Source organism: Jaculus jaculus, chromosome 11, assembly GCF_020740685.1.
Source record: "Jaculus jaculus isolate mJacJac1 chromosome 11, mJacJac1.mat.Y.cur, whole genome shotgun sequence".
Lineage (NCBI taxonomy): Eukaryota > Metazoa > Chordata > Mammalia > Rodentia > Dipodidae > Jaculus > Jaculus jaculus.
Window position 1 is genome coordinate 86091450 of NC_059112.1, and position 12499 is coordinate 86103948.

The 12499-nt window shown below is 35.0% G+C and overlaps 1 protein-coding gene and 1 pseudogene across 3 annotated transcripts in view; both read left to right on the plus strand.

The window, feature by feature from the left end:
• Naaladl2 (N-acetylated alpha-linked acidic dipeptidase like 2) overlaps positions 1 to 12499 on the plus strand; it is a 1016062-nt gene that overhangs the window by 274670 nt on the left and 728893 nt on the right. The window lies entirely within an intron of this gene.
• LOC105943624 lies at positions 7820 to 8229 on the plus strand (annotated as a pseudogene).

Below are 12499 nucleotides of genomic sequence, written 5' to 3' on the forward strand. Positions count from 1 at the left end.
CACTGGTATAAAATAAGCAAGGATGGAAAGATAAAAATGAGAAAATTAAGAAGATTAAAAGGATGAAAAAAAATCAACAAAAAGAGGATGGATTGTGGTTAAAATGAATAAAGAAGCTATAATTCACATCAGTAAAGTAATGACAGTTAACACCAAAGTGCTAGCCATGAATTATTATAATAAACCACCATTCAGTGGGGTTGGTTATGCAGAAGTTCTGTCAAATACATTGAATGTCTTTGTGAACATTTCATTCTTATGCCTTTGCCTGATAGTTTCATATCAACATTGTTTTAATGTGTTGCCTAAGAGCTGTCATTTTTTGTAATATCCCTGTTGAGAAAGAGAAAGGGAATGCCATAGGCTAAGTTTGATATGCTTTATAATAAACTGTAGTTGGATTTGCACTTAACTCTTTATATGTATGTATACAAATTTGTGATGAAACGTCTTAACATTAAGCCATAGATTTAATCACATACTGTTATAACGTTCTTTATTGTACTTTCTCTTATTCCTACTCTAACATATTTGTATTGAAAAGCTATTAGATAAAGGCTACTTTTACAAAGAACCCAGCTTTCACACAATTTAAGATCATCATTTTGTCACTTTTTTCTGAGATATTTTAATATTTTTTATATTCTTGGGAGGTTCCAAACCATGTATTGTAAAAATATAGGGATGGAGAGATTGCTCAGTGGTTAAGGTGCTTACTTGAAGAGCCTAACAATGCCGGTTCAGTTTCCCAGTACTCACATAAAGCCAGATGCACAAAGTGGCTCATATACATCTGGTGTTTGTTTGAACCAGCTGAAGGTTCTGGAATGCCCATCCTCTCTCTCTTTCTCTCTGTCCTTTCCCTCTATGTTTCTCTGTCTTTGTAAATAAATAAATAAAACTATTTGTTTTAAAAGAAAGTATTAGCCAGGCATGATGGCAAACGACTTTAATCCCAGCACTTGGGAGGCAGAGGTAGGGAGATCATTGTGAGTCAGCCAGGACTGAAGATAGATAAAAAAAAAAAAGAAAAAAAAAGCTATTTCAAAAGAATATCTGTGCTTTCTTTGGACACTTGCATGTCTAGTGATATGATATGATGGAAGAAAGAAAGAACAAGCTGCAGTACCTTGGGAAATTTGTTTCTCTCTTTTGTTATCTTGATTAGATAATTTGTTTTGTTCAACTTCTTACTGACACTTTTCACACATGTACATAGTGTTTCTGATTATCAAGCCTTTCTCCTTTTATCTTTTCTTCTAACTAGTCCCACATCTACTATTTTACATATAAGTTAGATTTTTATTGCAAAAATGATACTACCACATGTATGCACATATAGTACATATGTTATGCACTTTATCTTTCAATTTTTTAATAACCTCCTCCACTATCCATGATGGAAGATTGGTGACCCAAATATTGTGCAGATCAAGTGCTAGAAGGTCATGAATGCAACAGTCACTTTATATACAGAAGACAGTGTTCAATATAACTCCTATCATCCTTTGGTTCTTGGTTTTAATATATATATATATTATACATATATATGTATGTATATATATATAATATATAATGTATACATATATATTATATATATATTATATACATACATATTATAAAATATATATTATATATACATATATAATATAATATAATATACACATATATATTATATAATATATAATACATATATATTAGTATAATTATAATTATAATATATTATAATTATATATTAACAATATATTAATAATATATATGTGTGTGTATATATATACATATACATATATACATATATATATATATATATATGTATATATATATATGTATGTATATATATATATATATATATGCATGCATGTATACAGGCTGGCAAATGTGAGAAAAACCTATACAAGTAGAATGGTAACCCAGAGAAAGCATAAAGACATGAGTAAGAAGAGGGATGATGGAAGGTCAAAGACACCTGTGACATGTAATCAAGACTTTTGTTACTTCTTGAAGAGTTCAGGCTTGAGCGTGTTATTTATTGACAATTGAAAACACTTTTCTGGTTTCTGAGTAGTGACTGAACCTAATGATCCTGATTACTTGCTGTCAACTCATTTTTGCTATGTAGAAAAACATGATAATTATCTTGAATTATTTTTAAGCCTGGCTGTACGTGATATTTGCCATATAAGGCGCATGCCATGCAGTTAATCTAGAACCAATTCCTGCACACTCAGAATTTTTGGATTCAATTCCCACTTCTCATTCATTTGATTTCATGATCTAAGAGTTTGAAAGACCAACTCTTAATTCACTTGAATCTTCTAGTGTTTTTAGGTAAAGAATAAAATTTTCAAGTATATATCTGGTATGCACAGAATTGTAACTGGATATAAATATACTGCATAATGTGTCTCTCAGAGATGGTATATTCCCTGCATTAAGCCATACTTTCATGATAGATTAACATTTTCCCTTAACAAAATCCTATAGAATATGTATGGGAAAATATTTCTGAATGTAAAAGGTGTGTACTCTGAGAGCATGGGAAGAGTATACTGGGCCTTGAGTTTTCTGCTATGACTTCCAGAAACACAGCAAAATAAATCTTAGAAGAAAGCACTTCTTGTTTTTAGAAACCTGTTGATATTTTTTTGGAAAGTAAAGATATTTTTAAAAGTAAGCCAATAACATACCTTTGAAACGTGTAAATAGCACATTTAGTGGTTTCATGTAGATAAAAGCTTTATCTGTCGGTCCCAGGAAATCAAAGAGCCACAGTCAGCAGCAATTACGATCACTCATAGTGGCTGAAAGGATCAAAAACTGGAGTCTAGCTTATCAAACCAAGAGGCAGACAGCTCTCCAGAGTCAAGTGATGATTGAGTTGATATGTTAACGCCTGATGCTCTCAAAACCCTCTCAGGACAAAATAAAACCACACATAGTAGGAAGAGAGGCAAAATGAAGCAAAAAGGTTTCATGGCTAAAAACAGGTCAATAGAAGGTTGAATTTGACTTGGATCTGTCAGGTTCTAAACCATGTTATTTTTGTTCTCTTTCCTTCAGCAGCAGAAGAAAACAGAAATTTTGAAAGTGTTGCTAAGAAGAGACAATAAAGTAAAGGTCGTAGACTTTTCCTTAGAGCAGTATGCTTGCAAGAGTTCCTCTTATTCAAATCCCTACCCTTATTCAAATCCCTAGTGTCAGGAAGCATGATTGCATGACAGGGTGCAGTGGAGAACACAGAACAGAGACCTTTGAGGTCCTAGAGTCAGGGCAGCCAACTGACACTTAAGGATGAAGAAACGTATCCATAAAGGTTGAATGGCTGTGGTCTACAGTCACACGGGTGGCATAAGTAAGTATAACAAACTAGCAAGGTCTCTCTATTCATTAATATCACACTAACACTTGGAAGTTGGAAATATCTTGAATGTTGTCATGTTAAAAGAATGGGCTTTAGAATTCCATAGCTAAGCTTCAGTAGCCTAGCTCTTCTATGTCTGTGCAAACTTGAGGAAATCATTTAACTACTATGTCCCAATTAGTTTGACCTTTAAATGGGAAATAATAGAGTTGCATAGAATGGTTTGGTTAAATGACATAATGAGTAGAGAACTGTGACTTTTATAATACAGCCTGACTCATTTTAAGGGTTCAGTAAATAATTAATTTGCATATTATTTTAATATTGTTATATCCAAGCATCAAAACCGAGATAAATGGACCTATGGGAAAGGATTTTCTCTATCGTAATAACTCATGCATTGAACAAGAGAAATAACTTGGATAGGTGAAATTTAAAAGAAACGTTGCAACTAAGTCTAACAGCCTTGTGCATTGACAAGTGAGAGGAAGACTGATGGAACTTGAAGAAACCATGCAGAACCCATCTGTGCTAAAGCTTCCAACTATGATAAAGTTCAATTACACTGGCTTCCTTGGTCAAAAAAGTAGAAATTTATCCCTTATTATTTTATATTTTTTTGTTTTGTTTTGTTTTTTGGTTTTTCGAGGTGGGGTCTCACTCTGGTCCAGGCTGACCTGGAATTAACTCTGTCATCTCAGGGTGGCCTTGAACTCATGGCGATCCTCCTACCTCTGCCTCCCGAGTGCTGGGATTAAAGGCGTGCGCCACCACGCCCGGCTTATTTTATAATTTAAGAAGTGTGTGTGTGTGCGTGTGTATGCATGTGAATTGGTGATTGCTTGTGAGTAACTAGCCTTCAAGCTTCAGTGTCTCCTGGTTTTTCCTCTCATTGTCATAGACACCTCAGAATCACAGACGAATGCACCACTTTGCATCCAGCTGTGTGAGTGGTTTGGGTAATGGAATTCTGGCAGGCTAGCTTGACCAGCAAGTGCCTTTAACTGCTAAACCACCTCCCAAAAACCCTGTTTTTCAGTCTTGCCGTTTGGTTTGTCTCATGTGTATACATTTCTAAAGTAAGACATTTCCAATCATTTGAACATGGCATGAATATAAACTCTGGGCACATAAACAATGCTAAAGTATTATACTATACAAGGAAAAGATAGTGGAAAAGTCAGGCACTTGGTAATATAGAGGAGGTAGAATCAGACACAAAAGGGACCAAGAAAGATGGGAACCATGACAGGATAAGAACCATTTATACATTCCTTTATAAATTAAGAGAGTTTTGTGATTTTAGTGAGTTGAACACATTAGATAGATAATATAAATTCTACTGAATGTGTAAGCTACTAGTTTCAGGACACCCACAGTGTATATTTTGTAGTGATTTGGTTCAGTTTAAATATATTTTTCTGTTTAATAAAGCCTCAGTTGAATTGTGTCACATTTAATGAAAATCCTTACCTTAGATACTGATCATGGGGCCCAACTAGCCACCCAGTTAGGATGTTTCATACACGCTGCAGTTCATCTAGGTCCCCAAAAGAAGTCTGGGTTTCTTGGGGAACTAGCAGATGGTCATGCATATTGAAGTGGTCTAAAACAAATTTGAACAAACTGGTTGGATTGCATCAAATAATTTTCTTTCATATGGCTTTGACTACATTTTGCAATTTATAGCTCATTAATCTGGCATTCTGTAAGCATTCCTTTCACATGTCATTTAGCAAAGATCAAGGCAACTTGTAGTCAAGTTTTCACTTTATGATCTTCAACTTGACTAACCAGTTTCCCTAAAGTCAGTATATTATTACCCATTTCAGAGCGGCTTTTGGCTACTTATTTTCTAAAATTAAAGCAGAGAAAATAATTCTTTTTTACTTTGCATGTTACTTATATAATTATGGAAACATGAACAACAAATTATTATTTCTTATATGCACTTGACACACAAAACTCCAATTAAATAAGGGACTTGATGTATTTGCAAACACTATAGTTACTGCTGAGTTCCACAACTGGAAAGAAATGATCTCATTATTTTGAAAACATAAGTCAGAATACCATCTTCTGCATCATTCTTTTAATGATTTTATTTTATTTTATTCTCAATTTGAAACCATTAAAGCTTCAGAAATAAAATAAAAGTATTTGAGGTGGAGGGAAGCTTAGTTGGTAAAGTGCTTGTCATGTAAGCATGAGGATCTGAATTTGAATCTTGAATATACATGTAACAAAATAAAGCTGGGTGCAGGAATCCCAGTGCTGAGGAGGTACAGACAGATGGAGCCCTGGAGTTTGCTGGCTTGTTACTCTAGAATAATTCATAAGCTCTAGATTCCGTGAAAGGCTCTATCTCAAAAGTAATGTGGAAAACCACATAGGAAGACGGCCAGTGTTGACCTCTGATTGCCACATGCACATGCACCCAGGCATATATGCGCATCCATACATGAACATCTACACACACATGTACTACACACAGATTTATTCAATAAATGTGGACTTTACTTGTATAAGCTAGCTTCTTATTGAAAAACCTATGTTTGGCATTTTGATATTTTCAACCTCTGGAGAGAAAGAGACCAATCTTAAGGGTGGATGTGAAGTAGAGGGTCAAGAAGCCATACCTGCAGGAGAGGGGACTGTTTAAGAGGAAGAAAAGGGCTACAAGAGGAGGCAGGGAAACAGTAGAGGGGATTAGGGGAAAGGAATGATAAAGAACAAAGTATATTTCCATAAATGTATGAAAACGTCATCATGGAACCTAAACCCATTAGTTTTTTGACCAAACTTAAAAATCATTGAAGAGTAAACTACTTCAATATAGAAAAATCATGAATAAATTTTGAGAAATAGTTAAAGATATTGCTCAAGTTATATTTTGAAATTAGCATGTATCATGATATAGGTCATTTCATAGCACAGGAAGTAATCATGCATGAAGGGGAATGGGGCATGCATTTTGGTGGTGCAATGACATTTAAATCTTAGCTATGCCTTTCTTCAAATTTCCACTCAAAACTGCAAACCATATGATATCCAAGGCTTCCAAAAAGTCTGCATGATTCAGTCATAGAGCTGTAATTGGAAATTGAAATTCTGTCTTACATTTTAAAGTTAATCTGTGAGGATTATTTATTTATTTTACTTTTTAAAATGACTTTTACAAACAGGGAAACCTTGAGATGTCTTCATAATTCCACTAAGACTTTTGCATCCTTTTGTACTAGTTAAAACACTATTGATAACATCAAAGTCAGTGGCTCAAGTCAACTGCCTTTTGACAAGCTATACCAAGTATTACATTCATGGTCATGTTACTTATTGCTAGTTCTTAACATGATTGAAGGGAAGTCTTTAGCATTATAGAAACCATTTTTATATTGGTAACTATCTTTTTTTTTGGGGGGGGGTTCAAGGTAGGGTCTTGCTCTAGTACACACTGACCTGGAATTCACTATGTAATCTCAGGGTGACTTCAAACTCATGCTCTGCTTCCCAAGTGCTGGAAATAAAAGTGTGTGCCATGATGCCCAGCCTATCATTCTTTACTAAACTGACTAAAATATGATATTCAACTCTGTAATATTAAGATACAGAACTGACTGTGGCAAGGCAAATGTAATGACTTTCATGTGAACATTAGCTAAACATTTCTCTTGTCTATCTGAAACATGCCAGTGATTGACAGAGTGTTGTAATCCCCATCCCCAAAATGCTTACCTGCACAGCTCCAGCTCTCGTTATTTTCAAGACCTTGTTAAAAAACTTGAAGTATATGTTCACACTGCAGTTTAATTAAGGTGGAATCTTAAAGTTGTATGCTCCACATATTTCTCTGTTCTTTGTCTGTATAGAATTTATAGAAAGATTCTTTGTTGGGCTGGCGAGATGGCTTAGTGGTTAAACGCTTGCCTGTGAAGCCTGAGGACCCTGGTTTGAGGCTCGATTCCCCAGGACCACGTTAGCCAGGTGCACAAGGGGGCGCACGCATCTGGAATTCGTCTGCAGTGACTGGAGGCCCTGGCATGCCCATTCTCTCTCTCTCTCTGCTTCTTTCTCTGTCTGTAACTCTCAAATAAATAAATAAAAAAAAATAAACCAAAAAAAATTAAAAAAGAAAGATTCTTTGTTAATAAATCACTTACAGTATATTATACTCTGTTTTGAATATTTTACAGTCCTCTGCTGTACTAGCTTAACTATTGAAGGGACCCTGTTTTGAACACTCTAAGTAAATTATTATTTACTTTTTCATAATAGCGCAACAATCTGAGTGCTATTAGTATACATCATTGCTACAGTTTCAGAATTTAAACACAGAGATAGTAGGTACTTGGCCTGAATTACATGGCACAGGTCAGATCTGAGTGAGGTTATCTCAGTACATGGTCTATTAATTTGAAGATTTATCTTTCTGCTGTGTGCCCGCTGCTGGCTGTGGAAATGGGCAAGTACATGAAACCCAGGGAAAGTAGTGCTGGTTCTGGCTGGCTGCTGCTCTGGACACAAAGCCGTCGTCGTGAAGAATATTGATGATGGCACCTCCGACCGTTCCCATAGCTGTGCTCTGGTGCTGGAATTGACTGCTATCCCGCAAAGTGACAGCTGCCATGGGCAAGAAGAAAATTGCCAAAAGATCAAAGATCAAGTCTTTTGTGGAGGTTTATAATTATAATCACCTCATGCCCATAAGATACTCTGTGGATATCCCCTTGGACAAATCTGTTGTCAACAAAGATGTCTACAGAGACGTTGCTCTGAAACATAACTCCAGACGGTAGGCCAAGGTCAAGTTTGAGGAGAGGTACAAGACGGGCAAGAACAAGTGGTTCTTCCAGAAGCTTTGGTTTTAGATGTTTTTATTTCCCCCATGATTAAAAAAAAAAAATCAAACAATCTCAAAAAAATAAGATTTATAAAGGCAGATCTTTTCTGTGATAAACTGTCCCCTACCCCCTGATAACTCAACAGGAATAAACAGAGCCATGGTTGTATCCCTAAGAAGTATTAGTGATATATAATTTATAAAATACAACTTTTGTTAACATGCCTTTTTTATCTAAAATAAGTGATAACTATTTTATTAGACTAGATCTACAGCTTCCAGATTTCATCTCCTGTGTTAAATTTTCAACCTTTTGCTCTGTTTCCTTTTATACCTACATAATTGACTTAGCTTCAGCCAGTAAGAATGTGTAAAACAACATCAGAAGCATCATTTATTTTTAAACTAATTGTACATTCCATATGGATGCAAATTTCTTTTTATTGATTGAAGCCTATCACAGTCTTGAAAATACCTTTAATTCAACTTGTGTCTGCTTTATTTTTTTCCTATGGAAGAATAAGTGTATATAAAAGACAAATGTTTTAGAAAATTAAATTTTAAAAACAATTTTGCCTTCATTGTGGTCCTCGGTGTAAAGGGATTTTACCTAAGTAAATAAGATCTGTTGAAAATATAAAGAAGATACTATATTTTTCATAAAACTTGAACTGATAAAAGTGTCATAATATAGAAAGGTAAGATATCATAAGTATTTCTATAAGAAGGCATGTCACAAATTTTCTGACCTCATCTTTGCTAACTGGTATGCAGTAGATTCTAAAATTTGTGTTGTTTTTGTAAAAATCATTCACATGACATAGTTACATGAGACTTGAAGTTAAATATGTCATGGACATCAGTGATAGAAACATGAGTTTAAAAAATATTTTATTTATTTATTTATTTCAGAGAAGGAGGGAGAGAAAGAGAGAGAGAGGGAAAAAAAAGACAGAAAGAAAGAGAGAGGGAGAGAGAATGGGCATGCCAGGGCCTCTAGCCATAGTAAACGAATTCCAGACACATGCGTCCCCTTGTGCATCTGGCTTACATGGGTCCTGGAGAATCAAACCCAGATCCTTTGACTTTACAGGCAAATGCCTTAACCACTAAGCCATCTATCCAGCCCAAACTTCGACTTCTAATAACAATTAAAATAAATGTGCTATGCCTTTTACTTGCCTCACAGACCATAGTTGTTTTAACGACAAAAACAGTCTCTTGGATGTCTATGTTATAATTTCTGTTGCCTCAAAATTGAACTTATTACCAAAGTTTTATTGACATGGTAATTTCATTCAATTTTGTTGATAATTGGTTCAGTAAATATATTTTAATTTGAGTCCAACACTTATATTAGGACAAAAATATGGCTATTAGATTTTTTAAAATGTCTATAATATTTTAAGAAGCTAAAAAAATAAAAATAACATAAACTACTAATTTATACATGTATGTATACATGCATCTATAATTACATAAATAAAGTATATTATGCACATATATTTAATGTCCATATAAATATTATTTATATATCCAAGTACATGATAAAGATGTTCATTATATCTATGATCATTTATATGGTATCACATATTCATTTGTTTGGAAATTTTCCAGAAACACTTCTGACTTTTTGAACCAGATAGCATTCTCAATTTAGAACTTTCTAAAAATTTATTATTGTATAAAGAGAACGAGAGTGGAAGTAAAGTGTCAGGTATATATTTACCATATTTAATGATAGTATCTGGATACGGATTACAGTCTAAGGAATAGCTATACCTGATATGTGAAAAGTGTTAGATTTCTGATGTCCATAAGATGAAGGCCTGCTATCAAACCAGAGGCAAAAAAAAAAAAAAAAGAATTGCTGAATCATTGCAGCTGGTTTCTGAAAGATTTGTAGGGAAAAGATTTTGAATATTTGAGATCAGAATTCGCAATCTCACTTATTTGTAATAATTCCCATATGATGCCTTCATGGATCATAAGCCATGCTTTGCAATTGTTAAAATTTCCTGAGTGAATGAAGGATATTCTTACCCATTAATATCATTTTTATTTATTTATTTTATATATGTGTATATGGTGTGTGCATATTTCCATGTGTGCAGGCTATAGGACAACATCAAATGTTATTCCTGGGGTGGAGAGATGGCTTGGTGTTTAAGCACTTGCCTGTGAAGCCTAAGGACCCCAGTTCGAGGCTTGATTCCCCAGGACCCACGTTAGCAAGATGCACAAGGGGGCACACACATCTGGAATTCGTTTGCAGTGGGTTGAGGCCCTGGTGCGCTAATTATCTCTCTCTCACTCCTCTCTCTGCCTCTTTCTCTCTCTCTTTCTCTGTCGCTCCCAAATAAATAAATAAAAATAAATTAAAAAAAAAAAGAATCTCAGGGTAGGACAATGGCACAGTCCAAAGACAATGCTTGTTTTGAGTACATGGGACTTAAATTTGATTCCAAGACACCACATATGAAAAATCCAGATGTGGCACCATACACTTGTCATACCAGCACAAGGGAGCATAGACATGTAGATTTCTGAAACTCACTGGTTAGCTAGTCAAGTTTTATTATTGGAGAGCTCCAACTCAGTGAGAAAAACAATAAAGTATATAATAATAATTATTATTATAGATAACTCTATATGATATATATAATATATAACTGTACATAATAATAACATACACACACATCTATATCTATATCGACACACACACACACACACACACAGATAGATAGATAGATAGATAGATAGATAGATAGATAGATAGATAGATATGGCTAATGTGGGTCCTAGGGAATTGAGCCTCGAACCAGGGTCTTTACGCTTCACAAGCACTAATCTATCTCTCCAGCCCTTACCCTGAGATTCTTATTCACTGAATAGAAAAAAAAAATATCTCTAGATAACGTCATTGAGACAATATTGAGCAAAGAATCAATAACACTTTTGAAAGACGGTCAGAGGTGTAAGGAAGGAGGGGGGAAGAAGAGGGTATGTGATATGAATAGGTTAAAGTACTTTCTAAGTATCAGTGTCCCTGGTCTTTGTCCTTAGCTAGAAGATAATTATAGAGTTTCCAAATGAGCCATTCACATCCCCTCTTAGTGTTTTTAAAACATCCTTGCCTAATTGTCTTCCCATAATCCTCTGTGGCCAAAACTTTAAAATCACATCTCAGTTTATTTTCTTTAGGGTTCCTTTTTCTATATTGTGTTACTAGGATATCTTTGAGCTAGAATTATTACCAAAAGTTACCTTAGCCCTGCATATTTTATCTCACCCCTTGCTTTGTATGCATTTGTCTCTCTGGATTGATTGGGCTACCCCCTATGTGGGGATCAGGGACCCATTTATCTATGTCTTTATGGCCTTGCCTGGTGACTGACATAGATGAAATAGTCTTTAAAAAATTAATCCTGTATTATGTAGTAGTGCACAGATCTTCTAGAATTACAGATGTTTTTGTTTCACGTGATTCAATACTTAAGTATATTTAAATCTCTTAGAAACTCTGGACATTTTAATTCATTTGGCCTGTATTAGCCAAGATTGGAACTGTATCCACCATTCTGGGGGTGATGCCACATTATCCTGTCTTGTCATTAAAGCTCCCTTGTCAGTCATTACTCCTAAGTCACAAGGCACTTTCATTTTTAGCTAATCAATTATCATTTGAACTCTGTTCATTTGTCACCACACTAGTATGTACATCATGATCATGAAACATGCTGAGGGACCCTAGAATCCAACTGGGAAATAAATCCAATATATATAACAGTTAAGTGTACATACACTTAATCTGCCACAATAATGTGCTCATAGATTACAGATCTAAGACCACTTGCAGTTAATTAGCCCACTTCTCCTAATACCACTCTGCAGGACACAGCACACTGTCATCCAAAACTGTGTAGGGAGAAAGGCTTCCATCTGCCACACCAGAGGAAGGTTATGAAACCAAGATCTCTGCAGGAAAGGTTTCCCTCTTTGGCTCTATGCCCTCCCAGACCTTTATTTAAAGTTCACTAATCCAGGACAAGTCATGTTACTGTTCCTTAGAGCCTCTTGGTCCTCTTAATAATATTGTTTTGTATTCCTTTTGTTTGTGTATGGTGGTGAAAATGTACCGTATGTTACTTCCATTTCTGCAGAGTTGATACTTGCTCTGTCTGTTCTGATTTTGGGATTGTGTTTTAATATGTAGTGCTGGGGGCTAGAGAGTTGGCTCAGCAGGTAAGGTCTCTTGTCACTCAAGCAGAGGACGTAAGTGTACCCTATATACCTTC